General features: G+C 36.7%; 1 non-coding gene and 1 pseudogene across 1 annotated transcript; both read right to left on the bottom strand.

Moving 5' to 3' along the window:
• Positions 1 to 5848: 5848 nt before the first annotated feature.
• LOC142169141 (boron transporter 1-like) lies at positions 5849 to 12340 on the bottom strand (annotated as a pseudogene).
• A 7271-nt stretch (positions 12341 to 19611) lies between these two features.
• On the bottom strand, positions 19612 to 19717 carry LOC142169335 (small nucleolar RNA R71). The gene has a single exon (XR_012699043.1). It is a non-coding gene; the product is annotated as a small nucleolar RNA R71 (small nucleolar RNA).
• Between the last annotated feature and the right edge of the window lie 6684 nt (positions 19718 to 26401).

Below are 26401 nucleotides of genomic sequence, written 5' to 3'. Positions count from 1 at the left end.
GGATTCTAGCATATGAAATAAGCTAACAATGAAAGAGATGGCACAAACTAGCAACTACGTCAAAATGCATGAGAATAACCCGACAACAAAAAGGATATTATGTAACAATAATTTCAATTAAGAGTAACTCAACAATAAAGAAAGTCACATAGTGATAAAAGGGGTAACAACTTCAAATAAAGCATATAAGAGTAAACTTGACAAGTAAAGGATGTGACATGTAACAACAACTTCAAATAAAGCATGCGAAAGTAAACAAGACAATTAAAAGATATAATATGTGCTAACAATTTCAAATAAATACACGAAAGAAGCCTAAGAGTCTAAACTGGTCAATTTCCATATATAAATCCGAGTACGTACTCGTCACCTCACGTACACGGCTTTCACATGACACAAAATAGCACGAACGACTCAAATCCTAAGGGGTAGTTCCCCCATACAAAATTATGCAAGATACTTATCTCAAAGAAGTCAAATCAATATCTAAATGACCTTCTCGTGTGAAACAAACCTTATAATGACTCAAATTTAATCAAAATAACTCAATATCATAAAGAAATATCATAGAAAATAATTCTGGATAATAAAGTTTCGATCTTTAACTAAAACATAAAAGTGAACTCAAAAAAAGTCAACCACGGGCTAGCACCTCGAAACCCGATAAAATTTATGAAATTCGAATACACATTCAATTACTAGTCCAACCATACTAATTTCATCCAATTTCGACTCCGAATCGATGTTCAAAACCCAATTATTCTCTTTAGAAAAGTTTTTGATAAAAAACCCCAATTCTCCAATCAAAACATGGATTAATTTACAATTAAACTACTCGAATCATGTTAAAATATAAAAATTGAGATTAGATACTAACCTCCATGAAAATACGAGAAGAACGCCGCAAAAGTTACCTCAATCGGAGCTCTAGAACTCAAGATATGCTCAAAATACCAAAAGAACACAGTCTAATATTTTTTATACACAGGCATTCCCACTTTTTCGCCCAAAAAGCCGCACCTGCACATTTTCAGCTGTCATTTCCGCTTTTGCGGACCATTTTCTGCAACTGTGAGGTCGCAGATGCGGACCCAACTTCGCATCTGCGAAGCACCAACTCTCTTCTCTGACACTAAATTGAGCATAACTCTCTCATACGATATCCAAATTCGACAATTCTTTTTGTTATGGCTCAGTAATTATGAACAGATCTAATGGTTAAATCAAAACAGAAATTGGAGCTCATTTTCTTAATGTGGTACCATTTATGCTTGAAAAAACGACATCAAACCATCAATAACTAGCTAGCAACACAACCCAAACCTATCCGAAACTCACCCGAGCCCCTCGGGACCCCGTCCGAACATACCAATAAGTCCCAAAATATAATACGGACCTACTCGAGGCCTTAAATCCCCCATAACCATATCAAAACTACGAATCATCGATCAAGATCAATCTCTTGAGTTCATAAACTTCGAACCAAGTGTCCGATTCAAGCCTAACCAATCCGGAATGAACCCAAATTTTGCATACAAGTTCCAAATGATATATCAAAGCTATTCCAAATCTTGGAATAATATTTCGAACTAGATAACATCAAAGTCAACTCTCGGTCAAACTTATGAACTTTTCAAACCTTCAAATTGCCAACTTTCGCCAAATAGTGCTGAAACCTTCTAGAAACATCCAAATGTAAATCTGGGCATATGCCCAAGTCCAAAATCACCATACGAAACTATTGGAATCATCAAAATAACATTCTGGAGTCGTTTACATAAAAGTCAAACTCTGGTCAACTCTTTTCACTTAAGCTTCTAAAACAATAATTGTTCTTTCAAATCAATCCCGAACCATCCGTAAACCGAACTTGACCATACAAGCAAGTCATAATACATAATACGAAACTGCTCGATACCTTAAATCACTGAGCGAAATTCTAATTCTCAAAACGATCGATCAGATCGTTATATTGAGCCAGTGATAAGTCTCACTGTAACCTGAAAAATATGGCGTCATTTCTAATTATGCTGCGAATACATTTTTCGTATTCTTGATTGATTAGAACCCTGGAATAATTAAAACATATTCCCTCTTTTGTAAATATGTCACCTCTCAATTTGAGGTTCGATTTTTTCGTTTTATTTTTTCCCATCTTTTGAAGGTCAACTTTACTAGAGCTTGGCCAGGATCTTTTAGAAGTATTTTTGGTACTTTTGAGATGAAAAGACCTCAATATTTTAATACTAGTTTGTAATTCAATAAAAATGTTAAATAAATGAACTTATTTGCATTATTTTTCCATAAATAAGTTAATTGACCCCGAAAATCATAGAGTGAACTTTTTGGATGTAAATGGTGAAAATGACAATTGCATTGTGGTAAAAGTTAGTTGTGTTGGCCACTTTTTGGGCCAACTATTTGAGTTTAGCCATATTATAAATTATAAAGGCAAAATAGTCGCTGGTCCGATTAAATTGATATTTTGCCCCAAACAAAAATCTAAACACAACTCCAGCCATCGGTACTAGAGTTCGAAGCTTTGACAAGTGAAATTCTACTAAACTATGTTGGAATTCAAAATCTTGACGAATTTTCAAACCCAGGAGCGATTCCTAATTTTTGAACCTTTACTAGTGCAAAATTCAGGATCAATTCCTGATTTTTGAATTTATATTGTATTTCAACAATTTTGAACCTTTACTAGTGCAAAATTTAAAATTCATGAACACTTTTTTATTTTTGAATTCTTTACTGGTACAAAATCTAGAAAAATCCAAGCATGATTCATTGTCTTTGAATTCACGTTGTACTTCAGCAATTTGTTTTACCTGAAAATACAATATCCAGGATAGATTACTGATTTTTAAACCTTTATTAGTGCAAAATTTCGAAAAATCTAAGAACAATCTATGATTTTTGAATTCACATGATACTTTAGCAATTATGAACTTTTATTAGTGCAAAATCCAAATTCAGAAGATTACTAGTTTTTGAAACTTTACTAGCACAAAATCCAAAAAAAAAAAACAGGAATAATTTATGCTTTTTAAATTCACATTATACTTCAACAAATTTTAACCTTTATATAAAGTTTCAGGATAAATTACTGCTTTTTGAACCTTTACTAGTGCAAAATCCGGAATGATTCATTGTTTATTAATTCACATTATAGTTCGACAATTAAGAGCTACTACTTTGGGTCATTCAAGCTCCACGAATAATTTCTGAATTTTGAACTTATAAATAGTCAAAGTCTAACAGCCATTCCCGAAGTTCTTCCGTATTTTAGATAGGGGTTTTTATTCCAGACTTGTATTTTTGCATTAATAAATAGCTACTTTATCAATATAATTTAAAATATGACTAAACTCTAATAGCCTACCTAAAAAGTGACTATTTACCAAGTTTTCTATGCATTGTGTATCTTGGAGGAGCCTGTCTTGTGGCAAGATGTATCAAATTGTTAGAGCAGTTCTGCTTTCGACCAAAGAGTGTTAGGACTCGTTTGTTCATAGATTGTTTTTCCTTTTTTTCAGAAAATTGTTTAAAAAATGTTTTTGTTCCTGAAAATTCATAAGTTTTTTTGGAGAATTTCTAAAAACGGCGAAGGGCCAAATATACCCCTCTACTTTCGAAAATGGTCTAAGAATACCCCTTGTTATACTATTAGGTTATCTATACCCTGCAGTCATACTTTGTGTTCAAATATACCCCTCATTTAAATGGAGGGACACGTGTCATCGTACTGTTAGTCAATTCTAAATATCTCCTAATTAATTAAAAAGATTCATTATCCATACCCGAAAAATAATTTATTTTTTATAAAAACTGAGAAAAAACTAAAAAAACATTTTTACTAAAAACTGAAAAAAATAAAAATATTTTTTTATCCAGTTTTTACAAAAAAAACTGCTTTAAAAAAACTGAAAAATATTTTCTAAAACAATATTTTTGTAAAAACTGAAAAAAAAAACTGAAAAATAATTTTCTAAAGCAATTAAAAACTGAAAAAAACTGAAATATTTTTAACTAAAAACTGAAAAAAAAACATATATTTGTTTTTCAGTTTTTACAAAAACACTGCTTTAGAAATTTGCTTTTTAGATTTTGTTTTCAGTTTTTACAAAAATATTATTTTAGAAAATATTTTTCAGATTTTTTTAAAGCAGTTGTTTTGTAAAAACTAGAAAAAAAAATATTTTCATTTTTTTTAGTTTTTACAAAAAAAATATTGCTTTAGAAAATTGATTTTCAACTTTTTTTTCAGTTTTTTCAAAAATATTGTTTTAGAAAATATTTTTTAGTTTTTTCTAAAGCAGGTTTTTTGTAAAAACTGAAAAAAAATATTTTTGTTTTTTTATTTTTTAGTAAAAATAATTTCAGTTTTTTTCAGTTTTTTTAAAAAATAATTCCTTTAAAAAATTGCTTTTCTGGTATGATTAATGAGTCTTTTTAATTAATTAGAAGATATTTAGAATTGACCAACATGACGATGACACGTGTCCCTCCGTTTAAATGAGGGTATATTTGAACTCAAAGTATGACTGCAGGGGTATAGATAACTCAATAGTATAACGAGGGGTATTTTTAGACCATTTTCGAAAATAGAGGGGTATATTTGGCCCTTTGCCGCTCTAAAAATGAGTTTTTCAAAAAACAAAAGAGGTTTTGACCACTTTTTTTAAGTTTTTCGAAAAAAAATAATTCTTCCACTCACAAAATTGTAATATTTTTATTAAGTGAAATGCATATCCAAACATAATTTCAAATTCCAAATACAATTTTTCAACTTAACTCCAAATACTACTTTTTCAAAAATCATAATTTTTATGTCCCAATGCTTACTTAGTTTCGCGCGAACAAAATCAGGTCGAGAAACAAAATGCGGATGGCATTGTCTGACAATTTTCCCTCTAAAATTGGTTAATCTTAAGCAGTTTATATTTTTTTTCTTTAAACTTGTGATGCTAGGAAATGTTCTCGTTCTTTTCCTTCTTTTTTTTATGCCCTAATACTTGATAGAATAAATTTATATACATTGTTAATGTAAAAATATTTTTACGCTATTAATAGTATAATTCAACTTGTTATATCACATAACAAATTTACTTATTATAGATACTCCCGCCGTTTAAGTTCATATGAACATATTTTCTTTTTGGTCAGTTATAAAAAGAATGTTCCTTTTTCTAAATTTAAAAATAATTTTAACTTAAACTTTCAATTTTACCCTTAATGAGAAGCTTTTATAGCTATTGAAATGTTCTCGCATGTTTAACACCACAAGTTCAAATGAATTATAACCACCAAATGTTATGACTTGTTTAAGATCATAAATTTTAATATCATAAGTTTTAGAAATCTTCATTTCTTTTTTAAACGTCATGCTGAATCAAATAGGTTAGTATAAATTGGAATGGAATGGTAGTTAACTAGTTATGTATGGTTTTATTTTAGGTGGACTTGACAGTTAAATTTTTGTTTTTTACAGTTAAATTAAAAAATTATTAATTACTTACTATAATCGGTTAAGCTACACTAATTATAGTTAACTTGAATCCTCATGCAAAGTCATCATTACCTGGCAAAGAGATAAATTCTTGTTCTCAAACGTATTATTTCGTGCTCCACGTTCTCCATAGCTAAAAGCAAAAAAGCAATCTAAATGCCAACATGGATTATGTTAACAATACTTCGTTATGTTTTCCTAAAATAAATCAGAAGGTGAAAGAATTTTACAAGAATAATGGCCTAAACTATCTTTAGCTAACTGCGAGACTGCAGCCTCTGAAACAATATTTGATTGTTTGTGAATGTGGATAGTTTTGAGACATTGATGCCACTTTTAGTGGAAACTGTGAGTTTTTGACAGATTTGATCGTCTTGCTTCCCCAGTTCTTGAACCAAAGGATCCTCCTCGACCAAGACAAGGACTTTCCCTTTTAATCTTGCAAACACGAGGACCGTATACTATTTACCCGTAAAACGGTACAGCTGAATTTATACGTGGTTTATAGATAAGTGAATCGATTTGATTCGAAAATAATAGATGAATTAGGCAAAAATGTAAGACTTAACCGTGAAATTGAAATAAAACAACAGATATCTTAGTCCCGGGTGTAGAGCTTCCGGAGACAGTAAGAACAATATAAAAAAGCAAGAAAGTAAAATGTTATTGAGCCTTTGATAGAGTACAATGTATGCTTGTCAGAAAATTCGCCCCCTTACAATCATAATAGAGCTCACTATTTATAGTTCCACCTAAGGAACAAGTTCCTAGGATCAAGCCTCTCTTTAATGACAATTATTAGGGCCATTGAATAATGTGTAATGGTAGACAGTGAACGTCATATTTTCTGTAACAGAGCACATACTTAGGGGTCGTTTGGTATGAGGTATAAGAAGGTATAGTGTTGGTATAAAAATTTAATACCACCTTAATACTTTGTTTGGTTAGCAAACCTGTTATAAGTTATCCCGGGATTAAAAAATAGTACCGGAATAACTTATACCTTATAGACGGTGGGGTAATTAGTGTCGGGATAACTTATACCTTCTTCCTAGAAATTATGCAATTGTCATTTTTAATACAACATACCAAACAGTGGATAAAAAATAATCCTCTGATAACTAATCCCAGCATGACTAATCCTACCATAACTTATCCCAGCATAACTTATCCCGACATAAGCCGTATTCAAACCAAACGACCCCTTAATGCTGTAGAATATTCTTCATTAAATGTTACCGGGTGGCAGGCATTTATCTCACCTTTATGAGTATCATTCTCTCCGGTAACAGACGAGATTGTTGTCTTCGAATCCGACTGCCTTCTGTCTTCGGCTCCACGTATCAGTTCTCACGTGTCAGTCTTTCATGGCTTTTGATTGAAGCACTCACGTTGCCTTCTCCAAATCTTTGTGAATTTGAGTATTTTAAGGCTTTAGCCAAGATTTCCTCTAGGGATGCCACCTAGCCTCACAACATAATTAGTCACCTTAGGCTTAATTAAATCTTCACACATGCTACCACGTTAAGGCCTTTTAGGCTTATCCAAGATCCTAATTAATTACCCATTAATCAATAATTAACTAATTACCCGCATAATTAAGAATTATCTCAAATTGCTTAAAATACTACTATTAAAATATTATAATATTAATAAATTATAGTACCATATAAAATCAATACATATATTATTATTTTATTAAAACATCCATGTAAAAATACATATATTTTCTCAACTTCTAATTTTTCTAATCTTATATAAAGAGTATAAATTTTCGCACGCTTAATTCTTAAAATGGTAGAAAGATAACCTTCTTTTCTTGTGAGAAAATAATTTCTATATTTACAACAAAGAAAATCTCATAAACTTTCTCATATTATGTGCATAATTTATCATATCCGAAAATAGTAATAATGGTAACTATCCAAAATTATACTTATAAAACTTTTACTAAAATACTTCACTTAAAAGAAAATACCACAGTAACATAATATCTAACGGTATCAAGGTTGTAAACTCAGGGTCTCATAATAATAATGTCTTAAACCCTCTATAACCTCCTAATAGACATAATCCCTTCGAACTCATGTGGATTTACTACGGCACATCTTAATGCTAAGGTACATGATGTAACATATCCCACCTTTATGAGTATCATTCTCTCTGGTAACAGACGAGATCATTGTCTTCAGATCCGACTGCCTTCTGTTTTCGACTCTACATGTCAGTCTCTCATGCTAACATTAAATATAAATATATTTTATCCAATACATATACCTTGTTAGAGAGTCTTGGGCTTTGGACGCTAACAAAATCTCTGGTTGGTGTGGCATTGCAGCTTCTAACCTTTGAACTACATATACGTCGAATCTCATCTCGACCTCTTGTCATCATGCCATTCAGAATCTCCCCATCATCAACAAATGAACCTTCATTTTCCTGCTAAAATAATAAGAAAAAAGATAAGAAATCCTCAAAACACTGTACAAAGAAGTGTTATTGGTCATACGTGTAAGGCCTCGTAAAAATTTTACCTAAAATCCGGGATTTCGTGGTGCCGAGGTAGAGTAATGTGATTGAGGTGCAGTACGGACTTTGTGGGTTGTATAGTACGTCAGGGAGTTGAAGGAATCATTTTGCAGACTATGGCGTTTTTGTGGTCTGCTATGCGACCGCAGAACCACTTTGTGGGCCGCAGATCAGCCGCAGAGTGAAACAGAACTTGAGCTAATTTTGAGGATCATTATTCGGTCCATTATGCGGCCGCATAACCATTTTGCGGGCCGCACAACCCATCGCAGATCCAGCATGAGAAAACTTCGGAAGGAGGTTCTGCGGTCCATTATGCGACCGCAAAACTGATCTGCGGACCGCAGATCCGTCGCAAACCTGTCCAACCCTACCCAGTTTTTGGGACCCTTTCTGTGGTCCCCTTTGCAGGCCGTATACCTGTTTTGCGGTCCAGTCTGCGACCGTAGACCTGGCTTCGTAGAGTTTAAGTTTTGGAAAATTTCACCCGATCCCATTTTTATAAAAATAATTTGGGGTTTATTTTGGCTGGTTCTAACTGACATTTTAGAGAGAGGAAAGTGGTCTAGAGTGAGAGGGAGATTCCTAAACTAATTGTTCATCAATCTTTGCTCAAGACTTGGATAATTCACAAGATCTTCATCCAAGAGGTAAGGTCCCACACCCTAGTTTTCAATTTCGAGTTTGGGGTAGAAGATGGGTAATGGAGAGTGTGATTCTTAGGCATGGTGTTGTTATCTATGCATGCATGTACTAGAAGAGTTGTGAGAAGGTTGTTGAGCTCAAAAGGGTAGATATTGGGTTGTTGGATGAAAGAATTCACCATAAGAGGACCTTGAAAACATAATGCACACCTAGTGCTTGATAAAATGCTTAAGTGAGCTGAACCTATGAATATCTTCCTAATTGTGGCTCAATTTTATTATGTCTCTAAATAGATCAATGTTGCTAGGATTTTCGGAACTGTGTAGTAATTTAAGGAGAGCTCAAAGCGAGGTATGTTGGCTAAACTCCACTTGTAGAATCGAATCTATGATGTCCTCGTAAGTTGTTGTTATGATTGGCTCAAGCTCTTATGTTTCTAAGTTATTTCTTATAAACTTGACTATTCCGAATAAACTCTGTGTCGAAAGTTATATATTCAAAATGTGTTCCGAATGCTCTTATCATATTGTGTTATCCTACGAGATTGTATTCAAATGTGACCATGTGTCGAAATATTATGAATTCAATTATGTCTCAAATGCTAGTTATTATGCCAGATTGTGGAAGAAAACCCAATGTGCCTAAGACTCTTATTTGCTCATATGTGTACTAAAGGTCGTGATTAGAGATGATTTGTTGTTGATGATGATGTTTGAAAGTGAAAGGGGTGATCATGATATATGAAATCCGGCCAACGTACCAAGAATGATATTATTTTTGTGGCCGCTAGTGCCAATGAAATGAAAAGATGAGTAAAAGACTATGAAATGAGCTGAAAGCTCTTTATATAATAAACATTTGGGAGTATCGTTAGTCACCGAGGAAGGGTAGGTTGAAATGACCTAATCCCGAAACTACACGTGTCGATGTAGGTGTGTATTGTGATTATTCCCCTTGTTTGGGAGGAGATTGATGTGATGAGATTATTCCCCTTAAATGGGATGAGATGATTTCTAGCAATGTGTGATATCGATCCACACGGCATTGTGGTGAGACGGCCTAGCCGGTCGGGTTGAGATCGGACGCCATACCACACATATAGTGGTGATTGTGCTTGAGATTGTGATTGAGATAATGATTGAGATCTTGATAGTGACTGTGATTGTGGTTGATTTCTTTGGGTGAGACGACCTAGCCGATCGGGTCGTGATCGTACTCCGTACCAAAAATCACGGTGGCATATCGGTGCTAAAGATCTCCCAACCTAAAATATAGAAAATTTACTTGAAAACTTGTCTTGCTCCTAACTTGATGTCTTGGTATTGTTTGAGGCTTCTGTTGATTCTATGATTGTTCTTCCTTATTTTATTATTTGTTCTATTGAGAGAGTGTTTATTCATTCATACTAGTACTATTCCATATGTATTCATGTTCTTTTTGCCGGGGACGCTACATCTTTAATGGATGCAGGTGGTTCCACAGCAGGCGACTTTGATCAGTGATAGCGGTATACCCTCTTCCCAGCTGACTTGGTGAGCCCAACTTCATTTTGGGGTCGTGTATATTTTGTTCCTTGTGTAGTATATTTTGAGGTAAAGCCGGAGCGTTGTTGCCGGTATTATCATAGTACTCTTTTGTATCTATTAGAGGTTCTGTAGACATAGTGTGGGTTGTATGTTGGTGTTGGGAAAGTCAAACTAGTAATGTTGTATTTGTACCACTTGTTCCACTTCAAACTATGAAAGTGTATGTATTTTTGAGAAGTTATAAATGATGTAACTAATGGTAATGAATTGGTGTTGCTCACATGATCTTCTCTTGGTCTAATTAATAAAATTGATCGTCTCTTTATTCATAGGTGAGTTCAGGTAGAAGGTATTGCACAAGCTTGTTCGGCCGGGTTATCTCGGTTGAGTCCCAGTCGCGCTCCCCGAGGTCGGGGCGTGACAATACGATGTAAAGTTATTAGGGTCTTCTTAACAATCCATACAATGCGAACCCAAACTAATTTGGGATTGAGATGTAGTTGATTCATTGATAGTTCATTTCAATTACCTGGATGCATCTTAGTAGTAATTATTTAAGGAAGACATTTTATGGCACCAAAACTTGTCACGTTTGTGTTATATGATTTATACTCTTCTTTTTTAACGTTTGTTGGAAGAGAGAAACAGGTGAAGCTTACTCTAGCCATGCTGCATGATGATAATGATGGTACTTACTTCTTCATACTCTACAGCATCTAATTCTTGAAGATGTGCCCCTTTGAAGAACCGAGGTAGTAGTAGGAATTGTTTGACGGGAACTAAAAGCATGATCATTAAAGGTAAGAAAACTCCAGCAATGTGATCCCGAAACAGATCAGCAAGTAGATGCTCTGGATGCGATTGTCTTGAAAAGTACAGTCTCAACGAATACGGCGTCACACTCTTCAATTACTCTGTCAAAGAAAAAAAATATTGATGAGAACAAGATAATGATGCATGCATTTTCTTTTACTTTCAAATACAAACTGACTGAAAGAAAGGCTTCAAGGATGATGGAGTTACTTGTATCTTCTGCATGGAGCCGTGAAAAGCAGTAAGATTCGTTCCCAGAACTGGTTTCCTGGTAAGCTTTCAATGGCCATGAAGCCAAAGTAGCCCTAAAGGACTGAGGTCGGAATCATTTTGAGAAGAGGCATCGCGGCCACACATCCTCCTACCATGGTGGACTGTAGCAAGTTGCTCAACCTTTGCTCTTTTACTTCAATGGGCAACAAATCATCTATCTCCTTCTCAACATCAAACACCGTTGAAGCCGATTGAATGGTAGACTCTTTTAACCCTTGTTCATGAATTTGATATTACTAGATGTTTCACTATGACGGGAGATTTCTACAATTTGCAAGATATAGGATAGGAAAACAGTTGCATTGAATGAAAGAAGTGAAATGGACTAAATCATACCCGAGATGATGGTTCTTGGTAAATCAGTGGACTCTGCATCTGTTGATAGGCTTCTTGCATGCCTTCATATACTTCAGCCAAATTCCCATTCTCAGTCATACATTTTCGTGCATTTGCAACTAGTCGATTACGAAGCAACTGCGTAACAAGAAAGTAAGTCAACTGATAGCTGGTTCTCTTTCTCTGACATACATTCAAACACCTGATGCGGTAATCTATTTTGACACAACTTGCTCTCATGAAATGGGTATATTCAGTGTGGCCAAACTCTTTGTGTGCATTGGAAATTATGAAATGACTTCATTTGCATGGGGATACCCAGAAGACCACAAGTGATTACCTACCATAATAATAGCAATAGGCCATATAACTTCTTGACATTCAATGGAATGAAGACCAATTGGTGGAAGGGAGAATTTATACCATAAAACCCAGTAACAACAGATCATAATGGTAGGAAGATGGCTTCCTCAGGTTAAATTCGTTTTGCTTAGCAAGTTGAGATGCCACATTGTGATCAAAATAATACAGGACAGCAACCATTGTTGCTGGAATAAATGCACCAAGAACGGGGACATGTAGCATATCACTACTGGAAAATGGCAGAATTCCGACTGCAAAACGGTCGGAATTCGGTCGGAAATCACGAATTTTCGACTACTTTTCGACCAAAATTGGTCGGTCGGAAAATAGTTGGTCGGAAAACAATTTCCGACCGAATCTGTCGGTGATTTCCGACCAAAGTAGTCAGAACGATCAAAAAGGTCAGACGACCAAATATATTCAAATTTCCGACCATAGTGGTCGGAATTTTATCGACGGAATTGGTCGTAATAATATAAATAAAGATGATTATTTATTTGAAATTAAATAATAAAAATATACAATTTCCGACCGAATCAGTCGGAAATTAATAATTAAAAAAATTATTTAATTTCCGACGGAATCCGTCGAAAACTGTTAAATATTAATTTTGTTTTTAATTTCCGACCGATTCGGTCGGAAATCTGGGTGTTTTTGGTAAAATCTAGGCAGCTGTCCGACTGTTTCCGTCGGAAATCAGTCGGAATTTTCTGTAAAACTTGGCAGAATTCTGCTCTATTTTGAGCTACACGACCTGTCAGACTATTACAATACAATAACGCTAACAACCAGTCAACAAATATAACATCTAAACCAATAATACCAACCATTAACACAACCAATACCAACCATTAACACAACCAATACCAACCATTAACACAATCAATACCAATCATTAACACAATATAAAGTCTAAACGAACAATACCAACCATTAACACAATCTAAAGTCTAAACCAACAATACCAACCATTAACACAATCTAAACCAACAATACCAACCATTAAACCTTATAATTTTGGGCATAAAAACTTCCAAATAGTAGTCCATATTCAAGTTTAAAAACAAAACATAAAGTTGTCTCTCACAATCAAGTTTACCAATCAACCAAAACACCACACCTAAACTACTACATATCAGATTTAGTTTGTTTATCCTCATCATCAGATAGATCATGCCCATGTTTTCTCATGAATTTCTTCATCTTAACGAATGTTCCGAATTGGGAGTCCAACTGTTACTTCAAATCACGAATTTCATTTCTCATATCTTTCATTTGTTCTTGATTTTGAGAAGAAGAAGAATTGGCTAAGAGTGGGTTTGGATGACCTGTAGGTCGACGTACTCCAAGTCCGTAGACTCTGCCTTTGTTTACTCCACCTGCTGCCTCTATCCACAATGAAGCCATATCATAAGGTTCTAGTTGAGTTGAAGGAGGCTGAGTTTGTTGCCATTCTTCCACCCTTTTATGATAATCTTCCTGAAATGAAAATATAACTATTATGTAAACAAACTAATATTAATAAATCATAAATAATTATGAAGTTAGTATTTTACATATGTGTCCGACGCACGCGTCTCCACCTAGTGTTCTCTTGTACCATCCTTCTTCTTTTTCTTATGCGCCTCCTTGAAGACCTCAGTGTGACTCATATCTCGCCCTCTTTCCTTTTCCTTCATAACAAAAAGTATGAGTTAGACATTACAATCGTAAAATTCTATATGTAAAACTAAGAAAAATTTTATAAGTAATTACCAATCTTAGTTTATGGGCCGCAAAACTAATCGAACCCCTTGTGTGCTACGAGCCACGATTTGCCTTTGCTTGTTCACTCTTCTTCGTCCATTCTGCAGTATTCCATTTCTCAAGAAGTTTATCCCAAACCTCTTCTCTTAACCACTCCGGCATTTTACCAGCATTTCGAGCAACGAACAGAGTATCTTTAATCCGCTTAGCAGCCTTCTTCTTGAAAATATTATTTATTTTATTTTAATGCTGAGGATGCCATGTACATTTTGTCTGCAATATAAAAAAAGTAACATTAGATGAAGACGCTAATTGTTAAATAAATATAATCAATTTTTACCCTAAATTGATTCCATATTTGCTCTAGGTGTTTGTCTCCAAGAATTCCACGGCTTATGATAAAATGGCTTCATAGAATCCACAACCAAATGTGTAGACTGAAAGGATAGAAAAAACCTGCATTAAAGTTAACATATATATAATTAATAAACATCTTAAAGTTTCAAAAATTTTAATTATAAATAAATATTCTTTAATGTTAACATATCTAAAAGTACATTCAAAACTTAAAAAATAGTATAAGAACCTTCTTACCCATCCTCGTAAGGGACAATTATCAATCGATTATAACTATCAAATTGTACATCCCCTCCAAGATTCTACCTGTGTCTACAGAAGCGGCACTAGATGTAGCTGGGCAAGAGCCTCCAATATCCAACCTAGATATGCTGGGAATGGATGATGATGATGGACTGGAAGATGATGGAGCAACAAAAGACGAACCATCATGCTGACTACCATGAAAGCTCGGGGATGCAGTAGATGGTGAGCCACCATGCTGACTACCATGAAAGCGCGGGGGTGCAACAACTGGTGAGCCAGTATGCTGACTACCATAAAAGCTCGGGGGTGCAGCAGCTGATGAGCCACCATGCTGACTACCATGATAGCCTGGTGAAGATGATGGTATAGAAGGCGTGGGTAAAAAGTTAAAAACAGTGTTATTTTAACTTCCTTTGGTAGGCATAGAATAATACTGAACTTTATTATTAGATGGAGGGGATATAGTGAACATGGTAGATGGCAATGAAGTCGACTGAGGAGGATGAGGAAGATGATGGCGAGGAAGAGGAGGACTCATATTTGGCATACTTGAGGTAGTTAGAACAGATTATTTTTTCTTCTTAGATTTTATCTTTTCTTTCCCCTTAGATGCCATATCTGTAATATAATCATAATAAAATACAAAACAAAAATACAACAAGTGATAGTAAATATACAATAATTATTCTACAAATTAAACGACTAAAGAAATAAATAAACAACCTAACAAGTCATAAATATATAAAATAATTTTGCAACATAATAAATAATTAAAGCAATAACATAAAATGCTTAACATGTCATAAAAAAACATACAACAATTCTTCAAATATATTAAATGATTGAAGGAATAACAACCTTAAAAAGAATAACAAGTCAATCTTCATCGCTATCTTCATAGTAATCATCTAAGTCTTCATCATCGCATGTTTCACTTTCATCTAGTAATTCTTCCTCATCACTTGTTTCATGTTCAACACCTCTATCTTCGTCCTCACTTGGTCCAAGGACAGAAGGATCAAATTCTTCATATATTCCTTCATTATAATGCAATTCATCATCCACTATTGATTCAACATTTGAAATGTCATTATGGTACGCCACATCTAATGCATCTTCGACTACCACTCTACCCACGAGCTTTGTTTTCAAAACTACCCGCCATGCAGACTTATTCTTGCTCAAAGGATAAGGAGCATAATATACCTGTTTCACCTTTTGTGCAATGATAAAGAGATCATAAAGTCTATACTGCCCCGTGTGTTTAATTTTAATTATTTTGTACTGAGCATGCGCCTTTGTACCTCTATTCGGTATTGGATCATTCGAAAGAGTACCAACTTTTTCTTCGGCCAACCTACAGTATACTCTAATTCCAAAATCTCTTGAAGTACACCATAATAATCAACATCTCCATCACCTTTCACCCACACCCCACCATTGTTGGTTTTCTTTCCATTAGACCATTCTTCTGTATGAAACTTGTACCCATTGACCAAGTACTTAGACATCATTCTGACTCTAGGGTCAGGTCCCAAGCTATATCACGTAAAAATGGATCATTAATGCCATTAGCTGGATCATGAACCTATATATATATATAATTAAATATAATTTAGAATTTTAAAAATAGTTATAATTAATTTACATATAATAAAAATTATGTTAAATAATAAATAATACTTACAAAATCTTTAAACCACTCTGAAAACTTGGGATAAACAACATCTTGCCCATATGTACCAACAAAGTAACTGCCATTATAACTTTTATTAGTTAAATCAGTGATAGATCTAATATAAAAGTTCGTAATATATACGAATATATACTTACCTATAATAAGGTTGGACCTCAGGGCAATTCAACAATACATGTGTTGTAGCTGACTTTAGCTCCATCTCAGTCAACCTTTGCTTTGGACTATTCTTTGGACCTCCTTTACTTGATTGATTAAAAATGGAAAAGGGTGGTGCCAAAGGATCGATTTCGCCTTCATCATCATGCCGATTCGGTCTATTTCTCAAACATGGCACATCATGTTCAAAATAGTATGAACAGAAATAAGATGTTTCTTTAGCCACATACGCCTCGCCTATCTAGCCCTTAATTCTTGATCTATTTTTTATGGTCCGTTTACATTTGCCAATAGTTCTGCATAGTGTTATTTTTAGACGAAACAATCTTTAAAGCAAATGCAAAAGATAAATGATTAAATTTCATTACCTCTCGAAGGGATACATCCATCTACATTGAACTGGCCCTCCAAGTCGTGCCTCTTGTGCAAGGTGAATTGGAAGATGTTCCATTACATCAAAAAAACCAAGAGGGAAAATTTTTGCCAGCTTGTTTACAGTTAAGATAATGTTACTCTACATATAAATTAGGTTCTCCACCCTCAATGTGCAAGAACACAAATCCTTGAAAAAGAAACTTATCTATGTAATCGGTTTCCATATTCGATCAGGCAATGCATTGAACGCAATAGGCATCAACGCTTCCATGAAAATATGACAATCATGGATTTTCATTGACGCCAACTTCCCTTCTTTCATGTCAACACACCTGGATAAATTTGATGTGTACCCATCAGGCATCCTCAAATTGTTGACCCAACTACAAATCTCTCTTCTCTCATCCAAGGTGAACGTGTAACTGGCTTTGAGCTTCTGAATCTTGTTGTTAAAGTATGTCAGATACAACTCACTTCGCCTACAATATTCCTTTAAGTCTATCCTGGCCTTTAAGTTATCTTTGGTCTTGTTAGTAATATCCATAATAGTGTTAAACAAGTTGTCAAAAGAATTCTTCTCGATATGCATGATGTCTAGATTATGCCGAAGAAGATTGTGCTTCTAATAAGGTAATTCCCAAAATATGCTCTGTTTAGTCCAGTTATGTGTGTCACCATAACCTGGTATATTATATGGTGGAGACTCTGTTACTAGGCAGATCCCTTACTCTGTTCCAAATTTCTTCTGAACACAAGTAGGCCGGTGGCTCCTCAAAATCAATTCGGTTCTTATTAAATGCACTTGTATTTCGCCTAAATTCATGATTCATTGGCAAGAATCTATGGTGGCAGTCGAACCATGTATTTTTACCTCCATGTTTCAAAGTAAATGCTTTTGTGTCTTTCATACAACAAGGGCAAGCTAACTTTCCAGCAGTCGACCACCGGGACAACATTCCATAAGCAGGAAAATCATTTATAGTCCACATCAAAGTAGCATGCAATCTGAAGTTTTGTTTAGTTGATATATCATATGTTTCCACACCTTGATTCCATAATAATTGTAACTCATCAATCAAAGGCTGCAAGTATACATCAATCAAACTTTTCGGATTGCGTAGACCTGGAACAATACAAGTTAGGAACATATATGGACTTCTCATACACAACTCGAGCGAAAGATTATACGGGTAACAAACACTGGCCAACATGAATATGGTGCAGCAGAGACAGCAAATGGAGTAAATCCATCTGTGCAGAATCCCAACCTAATGTTTCTTGGTTCACTAGCAAACTCGGGGAACACCCTATCAAAATACTTTCACGCTTCTCCATATGACGGATGGCATAGAATACCAGGTGGCCTTCTATGTTCATAGTGCCACCTCATATGAGGAGCAGAGCTCATTGATGCATACAACCTTTTTAACTTAGGTATAAGAGGTAAGTAATGCATCGCTTTAACTTGATTTTTTTTGTATTGGCATTTGTGACTTCCTTAAAACGAGGCTGATTACAAAATTTATAGTTCTCTAGAGATGCGTCATCCTTATAAAATAACATGCAACCTTTCTTACAACAATCAATTCTCTCTGATGAAAGACCCAACTTAGAAACCAATTTCTTAGTAGTGTAGAAATCTTTTGGTAAGTCAATGTTACTCGGATTAAGTTCATTCATAAGCCCAATAATAGAATCAATGCCCGCTTGAGAAATAGAACTATCCGATTTAACACTTAGCAATCTAACCGCAACAGAAAACTTGGAATGCACTGAGCCTTCATATAATGGACGACTAGCTTCCTCTAATTGTTCATAGAAATGCTTAGCCTCATCATTTGGTTCGGATTGAACCCCAGGAAACATCCCAAAAGCATCCCTCATCATTTCATTGTATCGAAATAAACAATTATAGTATTGATGTTTGGCTACTTTCTAGTTTTTGCTCAAACTAGTATCGAAATAAAAAAAAACCTCACGGCGCACACTCAAATGCGAACAAGAAAGCTCGCCTCGCCTGCTCTATAGCGAGCTAAGTATCTCGCTACGCCTGCTGCTGCTTCAATTCAATTTTGTTGCCAACTTTTCCAATTCCTTTCTCATTCTCGTTTCTTACTTTTCAACTCTTCTTTTGCCTTGTTTCTTTTTGTCTTCTTTTGCATTGGTCTTCAATCCTTGTCTCAACTATTCTTTCTTCATCAATAATTTCCTTATTATTATATAATCATAAGCCCATTGTTTTAGTGCATGAATTACACTTTAAATATTTATTTTGCTTCAATTTTATCTCCAATGTACCTACACATAAAATAAACTCAATTAAGCACAAATATGGTATAGTTTAGCATTAAAGCCCCAAAATGCAAGGTAAGTAATGCACTAAAAATATGTAATTATAGCCAAACATCAATACTATAATTGTTTATTTCGTCAAGTCCTGAATATCGCCTACTTTCTTGTTTTTGCTTTAATTGTTTATTTCATCAAGTATAACGTTACTTGATTGTTGCTCTGATCTCAGGAACTTAGATTGAATGCACAAGGTCAGAAGCCAGGACAGACTTAAAGTCTTTAACCCCGAACCTGAGAGAACATTTCATAGGAGGTTGAGGGAAGCAAGGGATACAAATAAACTTCAGGCACTCGTTCAATTTCCTGTGAACATGGCAGAGGAGCAACACATGGTTGTTCAGGAAGTGGCAATGCCCAGCAATGCTAATGTCACCTCCAGCATTGTGAAGCCCAGAATCACTGGGCACTTTGAGCTGAAACAGAGCATGATCCATCTACTTCATGCGAGCGGGCAGTTTATGGGTCTTCCACACGAGGATCCACAACAACATATCCTGAATTTCTTGGCAATTAGTGATACTTATATCACTAACGGGGTCACTTCCGACTATGTGAGGCTCACACTTTTCCCATTCTCTCTGTTGGGCGAAGCAAAGCGATGGCTGAAGGCAGAACCAACTAATTCTATTACATCATGGAATGATCTGGCAAGGACATTTCTGGCAAGGTTCTTCCCTTCAGGCATTGCTAGAAGTGAGATAGTCGCCTTCAAACAGAAAGCGGGGGAGTCTCTATACTCAGCTTAGGAGAGGTTCAAGGGGCTGCTCAGATATTGTCCTTATCATAATTAGACAAACGAAGTGTTAGCTCACACTTTCATAGAAAGGCTACATCCTGAGACAAAAAGTGTGGTAGATGTTGCAGCTGGAGGTAAAGTGTTAGAGAAAAACCACCCCACACATAAAAAAAACCTCGCGGCGCATGCTCAAACGCGAGCAAGAAAGCTCCCCTCGCCTGCTCTATAACGAGCTAAGTATCTTGCTACGCCTGTTGCTGCTTTAATTCAATTTTGTTGCCAACTTTTCCAATTCCTTTCTCATTCTGGTTTCTTACTTTTCAACTCTTCTTTTACTTGTTTCTTTTTGTCTTCTTTTGCATTGGTCTTCAATCCTTGTCTCAATTATTCTTTCTTCATCAATAATTTTCTTATTATTATATAATCATAAGCCCATTGTTTTAGTGTATGAATTACATTTTAAATATTTATTTTGCTCCAATTTCATCTCCAATGTACCTACACATAAAATAAACTCAATTAAGCACAAATATAGTATAGTTTAGCATTAAAGCCCCAAAATGCAAGGTAAGTAATGTACTAAAAATATGTAATTATAGCCAAACATCAATACCCCACACTTAAACATTGCTCGTCCTCGAGTCAACCAACACCTTACACTATCCTTGAGCACTTTGTTTTTACACAGTTGAGGCACACTACACCAATGACCATGGTTTATAGTAACAAATAGCAACAATTAAACCTTAGCATATGCAATCACATACACTTCCCTTTTTCTTATGCAAAACTTCAAAAAATATTCAAACAAAGACAACATGATCGTAACACTCCTAGCCTCAAAAACCAACTCAATGTCACAATGCACTCATGGCTTGAACACCCAGCATCATAGAGAGAAGTCTAATAACGTTACATATCCCTTGTGCAGCCATGTGCCCTCACAACAAGAACAAGAGAGTAAGTTGAATCCATACATTAAAATAAAATTCTCAAATATATTTAAAGGACTCATGTATATCAAAGAAAATCTCTCTCTCACAAAAGAAGTCACATGCATGCAATTGGCACAATAGGCTTGCCCTTAATGTAAATCTCTACTAATGTAGGCTCACTCAGTCTAAAATCAATTAGGACTTTTTTTATGGTTGTAATGTGGGATAAGGGACGGGAAGGATATATTTAGGAATAGTCGCTAACCCTCCTAAGCACTTTAACACATCACATAATCAACTGTAAGCGCAAATTCTTCAATCGCAATTTTAATTTCACAACTAAAATCATCCCTAACAACGTTCCCTCTTTCTTTAGGCACTACTTTAATCCATACCCACTAGCAAGAACAAGATATCAATTTATTCATCGAAAGATTTTTTTTAACTCTTTTGCAATTTCCATTAGTTGTGTATTCTTTTACAAAACAAGTGCACCTTTCTTTCTTTTATTGGTTCCACTCAAAAGCTACCCTACACTTAGTCCCTTCTTACTTCTTTTAGCGCTCATCTCACAATTAAAGTGATTCGATATACCAACAAGTCCTAAAATATTATACGGACTTACTCGGGGTCTCATATCACATCAAACGACGCTGAAATTATAATTCACACATCGATTCGATCTTTTGAGTTTCCAAATTTTTCAATTTACAAATCTTGTGCCAAAACATGTTAAATGAATCCGGAATGACTTTAAATTTGGCACACAATTCAAAAATGACATAATAGAGATATTCCAATTTTCCGAATCGGATTTCTACCCCGATATCAAAAAGTCAACCCCGAGTGCCCGGAACCAAGTCAATACAGAAGTCGATATACCTGTCGGGTGGCATCCCTTGTAGGTCTGCAGGAAATACCTCTGGAAACTTACGAACAACTGGCACTGAATCCATGGAAGGAACCTCCGTACTAGAATCGCGGACATAAACCAAATAAGCTAGACACCCCTTCTCGACTAGATGTCGAGCCTTCATATAAGAGATAACCCTACTGGTAGAATGGCCAGGAGTCCCTCTCCACTCTAATCGAGGCAACCCCAGCAAGGCTAAGGTCACTGTCTTAGCGTGACAATCCAATATCGCGTGATAAGGTGACATCCAATCCATACTCAATATAACATCGAATTCTACCATATCGAGAAGTAAAAGATCGACACTAGTCTCAAGATTCCCAATGGTGACCACACACGAATGTTAAACACGGTCTACAACGATAGCATATCCCACAGGTGTGGACACATACAGAGGAGCACTCAAAGAATCACGAGGTACAACCAAATATGAAGCAAAATAGGATGACACATAGGAGTAAGTAGAACTCGGATCAAATAGAACTGAAGCATCTCTACTGCAAACTGAAACAGTACCTGTGATAACAGCGTCAGATGACTCAGCCTCGGGCCTGGCTGGAAAAGCATAGCATCGGGGCTGGGCCCCACCACTCTCGACTACATCTCTAGGATGGCCCCTAGCTGGATGGCCTCCACCTTTAGAGGCCTGACCTCCACCTCTAACGGCCTGACCACAACCTTTGGCTGTATGACCCCTACCTCTAGCTGGATGAGCGGGCGATGAAGCACCCAGTGCCGGGACCATGGCACGAGAACCCTGATGCTGTGAACTGCTCGATGCACGAGGGAAAATTTTTAGCAATGTGCCTCAGATCACCACAAGTATAACAGGACCTCGGTTGCTATAACTGCTAACCTAGAAATTGACCCTGTTGACCTGAGTAACCACCCTGAAAACTCTGGAGTGGAGGTGCACTAATAGGAGCTGGTGGTGCACTGTAGGCTAGCTGATCAGAATAAGGCATATGAGGGCCACATCCACTTGAAGCACCATGGGATGCCTAGAGTGCTGAATGAAATGGCCTGGGAGGATGGCCCCTACCAAAAGTACCCCTACCTCCAGATGAGGCGCCGCTAAACCCACCTGAATGACCTCTTGTTAGACCCCTGACCTCCCCCCTGTATAAGAACCATCTCGAGTTGCTTAGCAACATTGGCAGCCGTCTGAAAAGAAATATAACTCCCAGTCTCCTTAACCATCTGCAACTTGATAGGCTGAGCAAGTCCCTCAATAAACCTCCTCACCCTCTCTCTCTCTCTTGGTAGGAAGCAGAAGAATAGCATGACGAGCCAAATCCAGAAAACGGGTCTCATACTGAGTAACAATCATACTGCCCTACTGGAGACGCCCGAACTGCCGACGATACTCCTCTCTCAATGTGACAGGAAGAAACTTCTCACAAAATATCTGAGAGAACTGGTTCCAAGTAAGAGCCGACGACCCCGCTGGTCTAGACAATACAAAATCCTTCCACCATCTCTTAGTGAAACTCGTCATCTGAAACATAGAAAAATTAACCCCATTAGTCTCAACTATCCCCATGTTCCGTAGAACCTCATGGCAATGGTCAAGATAATCCTATGGGTCCTCAGAAGGTGCACCACTGAAGTGAACTGGAAAGAGCTTGGTGAACTTGTCCAATCTCAATAAGCCCTCAGAAGACATAGCTGGTCCATCATCGGCTTGTGCCGCAATAACCGGCTGAACTACTCTAACTGGCTGAGCTGCTGGAGACTGATACGGGGGAGCCATTTGCTCTAAAGTATGAGTAGCAGGAGTTTTTGCTCCTCCCCCAGCCTAGGAGACGGCTGGTGCCACTGGAAATGTACCATTCCGGGCCACGCCCTCCATAAGACTCACAAACTGGACTAGAGCATCCTGTAGCACTTGAGTTGCTATGAATCCTTCTAGAACCTGAACTGGTCTAACCGATACAGTCTGAACTGGAACCTCCTCCTGAAGATCCACCTGAGGTTCTATAACAGGTGCTTCTTCCCAATCCCTAGACTGAGCTCTACCTCTATCTCTGCCTCAGCCTCTAGCGCGATGTCAGCCTCGACCTCTACCCCTGGTCATAGTTTCCACTAGGGGCTCTAGTCCCTGTCTATCGGTAGATGTATTACGTGTTCTCACCATCTGCGAGAGAATAAGAATAGAAGAGTTCAATTAGCAATGAGAGAACAAATTTGCACGACAGAGAAGAATATAAGTGAAATTTGTTCCTAAACTTCATACCCTTTGGAAGATAAGTACAGATGTCTCCGTACCGATCCTCCAGACTCTACTAAGCCTGCTCGTGAATTGTGAGACCTAGGTAACCTAGTGCTCTGATACCAACTTGTCACGACCTAGAAGTCCCACCTTCGGGACTGTGATGGCGCCTAACATTTCACTTGCTAGGCAAGCCAACATTAGAGGATTCTTTAAGCCAACTTTAGTCAATTTCAATAACAGAATCAATCAAGCTAAATAAAAGCTAAAACTGAAATGTGGAATAACATAAAGCCCATAATATTTGATACAATATGGATCTGGAGTAACAACTCACGAGCTTCTAAGATTTGCTACAAATAGTGTCTGACGGAAATACAACTGTTTTTAATGAAAAGAAATAGTAAAATAAGGAAACTAGAAAGGGACTCCAAGGTCTGCGGACGCCATCAGTTCTACCTTGAGTCTCCGATAAGCAAGTCCAGACTGCCGACTCTCATGATCATCTAAGGCCGATACCAAAATCTGCACAAGAAGTATAGAGTGTAGTATGAGTACAACCGACCCCATGTACTCGTAAGTGTCGATCCTAACCTCTACAAATTAGTGACGAGGCTATGACAAGACACTCACATAATAAACTTGTGCAAATAACAGTATATGTACAAGATAACAACAGATAAAAGCTAATCATGTACTATTGGGAGGGGGACATGCTAAAGGGGATACAAGATACGAGAAATACAACGGAAATGATAACCAAAATAGTCAATATGCCTTTAACCAGTGAAAACAATTAAGCACAATAAAGAATATTGCACGAAATCACCCTTCATGCTTTTACTCTCAGCCTCACAATGGAACAATGATACTGCACAGCATCACCCTTCATGCTTTTACTATCAACCTCACAATGTAAATCAATAGATACGGCACGGCATCACCCTTCGTGCATTAACTCTCATAACATGGCACGACATCACCCTTCGTGCATTAACGCTCACAATATGGCACGGCATCACCCTTCGTGCATTACACTCACAATATGGCATGGCATTACCCTTCGTGCATTACACTCTCTCTTACCACATAACAATGAACAAGTAATAGCAGGGAGATAGAATCAACAAGAACAAGCCTTACTTCAACAATGGTTCATTAATACCAATCTCGAATTTGGAATCAATACTCAATTATCACAAAAGCCCGTAAACATGGTAAGAAGCATGGATAATAGGATCAAAGTAAGCAATAAACTACAAGGAACAAGTCCCACCCGCATGCTTTAACCCGACAACAATGCATAAGTACTCGTCACCTCACATATACGTTGTACCCAACATCTAAACATGTAGCAAATAGGCAAACAAGTCCTAATCCCTCAAGTCAAGGTTAACACGACATCACCCTTCGTGCATTACACTCTCCCTTACCACATAACAATGAACAAGTAATAGCAGGGAGATAGAATCAACGAGAACAAGCCTTACTTCAACAATTGTTCCACAATACGAATCTCGACTTTGGAATCAATATTGAATTATCACAAAAGCCCATAAACAATGTAAGAACGATCAATTTAGTAAGTAACTAGTCTAAGCATGGATAACAGGATTAAAGTAAGCAATAAACTACAAGGAACAAGTCCCACCCGCATGCTTTAACCCGACAACAACGCACAAGTAATCATCACCGTTGTACCCAACATCTAAACATGTAGCAAATAGACAAACAAGTCATAATCCCTCAAGTCAAGGTTAACCATGACACTTACCTCGCTCCAAAGGTCCACTCAAAGCTCAATCACAGCTTTGCCTTTCAAACAAGCCTCTGAACCTATAGAATCTAGTAAATTACCAACCAAACGATTCAAATTAAGTCTTAGGAACTACCCACGATTGCAAAGGATTCAATTTAGGTCATTATTGAAAAAGTCAACAAATGTCAACCCCCGGGACCGCTTGGTCCGATCCTGAAATTCGGACCAAAACCCGATTACCCATTCACCCCCGAGCCCGGTTATGTAATTTGTTTTGGAATCCGACCTCAATTTGAGGTCTAAATCCCCATTTTACAAAAATCCCTAATTCTACCCAAACCCCCAATTTCCACCATGAAAACACAAGATTCTAGGTTGAAATCTTAGGAAATGTAGTGAAAGAAATTAGTTTAGAATAACTTACCAATGATTTGGGGAAGAAGAGTTCTTTGAAAAATCGCCTCTAGGGTTTCTAAGTTTGAAAATTTGAGAGAATGAACAAAAATCCCGTCTAAGTCCCATTTTGATCAGTTGCAGATGTCGCATTTGCGACCTGGGGTTCGCAAATGCAAACCCTGCAAATGCGAAGAATCAATCGCAAATGCGATGAAATGTTCGCAAATGCGAACTAGCCTGATCGCAAATGTGACCCATCGATCGCAAATGCGAAGTAGCTTCCCCCAGTCCCCATCGCAAAAGCGAAGACCTGGACGCAATTGCGCAATTGGGTCTCTTCGCAAATGCAAAGGTCATGTTCACAAATGCGAAACTGACAGGTTTGCTGCCATATCGCAAATGCAAGGCCTGACCTCGCAAATGCGAGATCAGAGGCCTGCACCAGAACTGAGGCACACCAGCAATATTTTCTAAGTCCAATCCACTCTGTAGCTTATCCGAAACTCACCCGAGCCCTCAGGG

The sequence above is a fragment of the Nicotiana tabacum genome, chromosome 14, assembly GCF_000715075.1.
Source record: "Nicotiana tabacum cultivar K326 chromosome 14, ASM71507v2, whole genome shotgun sequence".
Taxonomy (NCBI): domain Eukaryota; kingdom Viridiplantae; phylum Streptophyta; class Magnoliopsida; order Solanales; family Solanaceae; genus Nicotiana; species Nicotiana tabacum.
The sequence above is the reverse complement of the archived record's forward strand: the minus strand, read 5'-3'. Positions and strand labels throughout refer to the sequence as shown.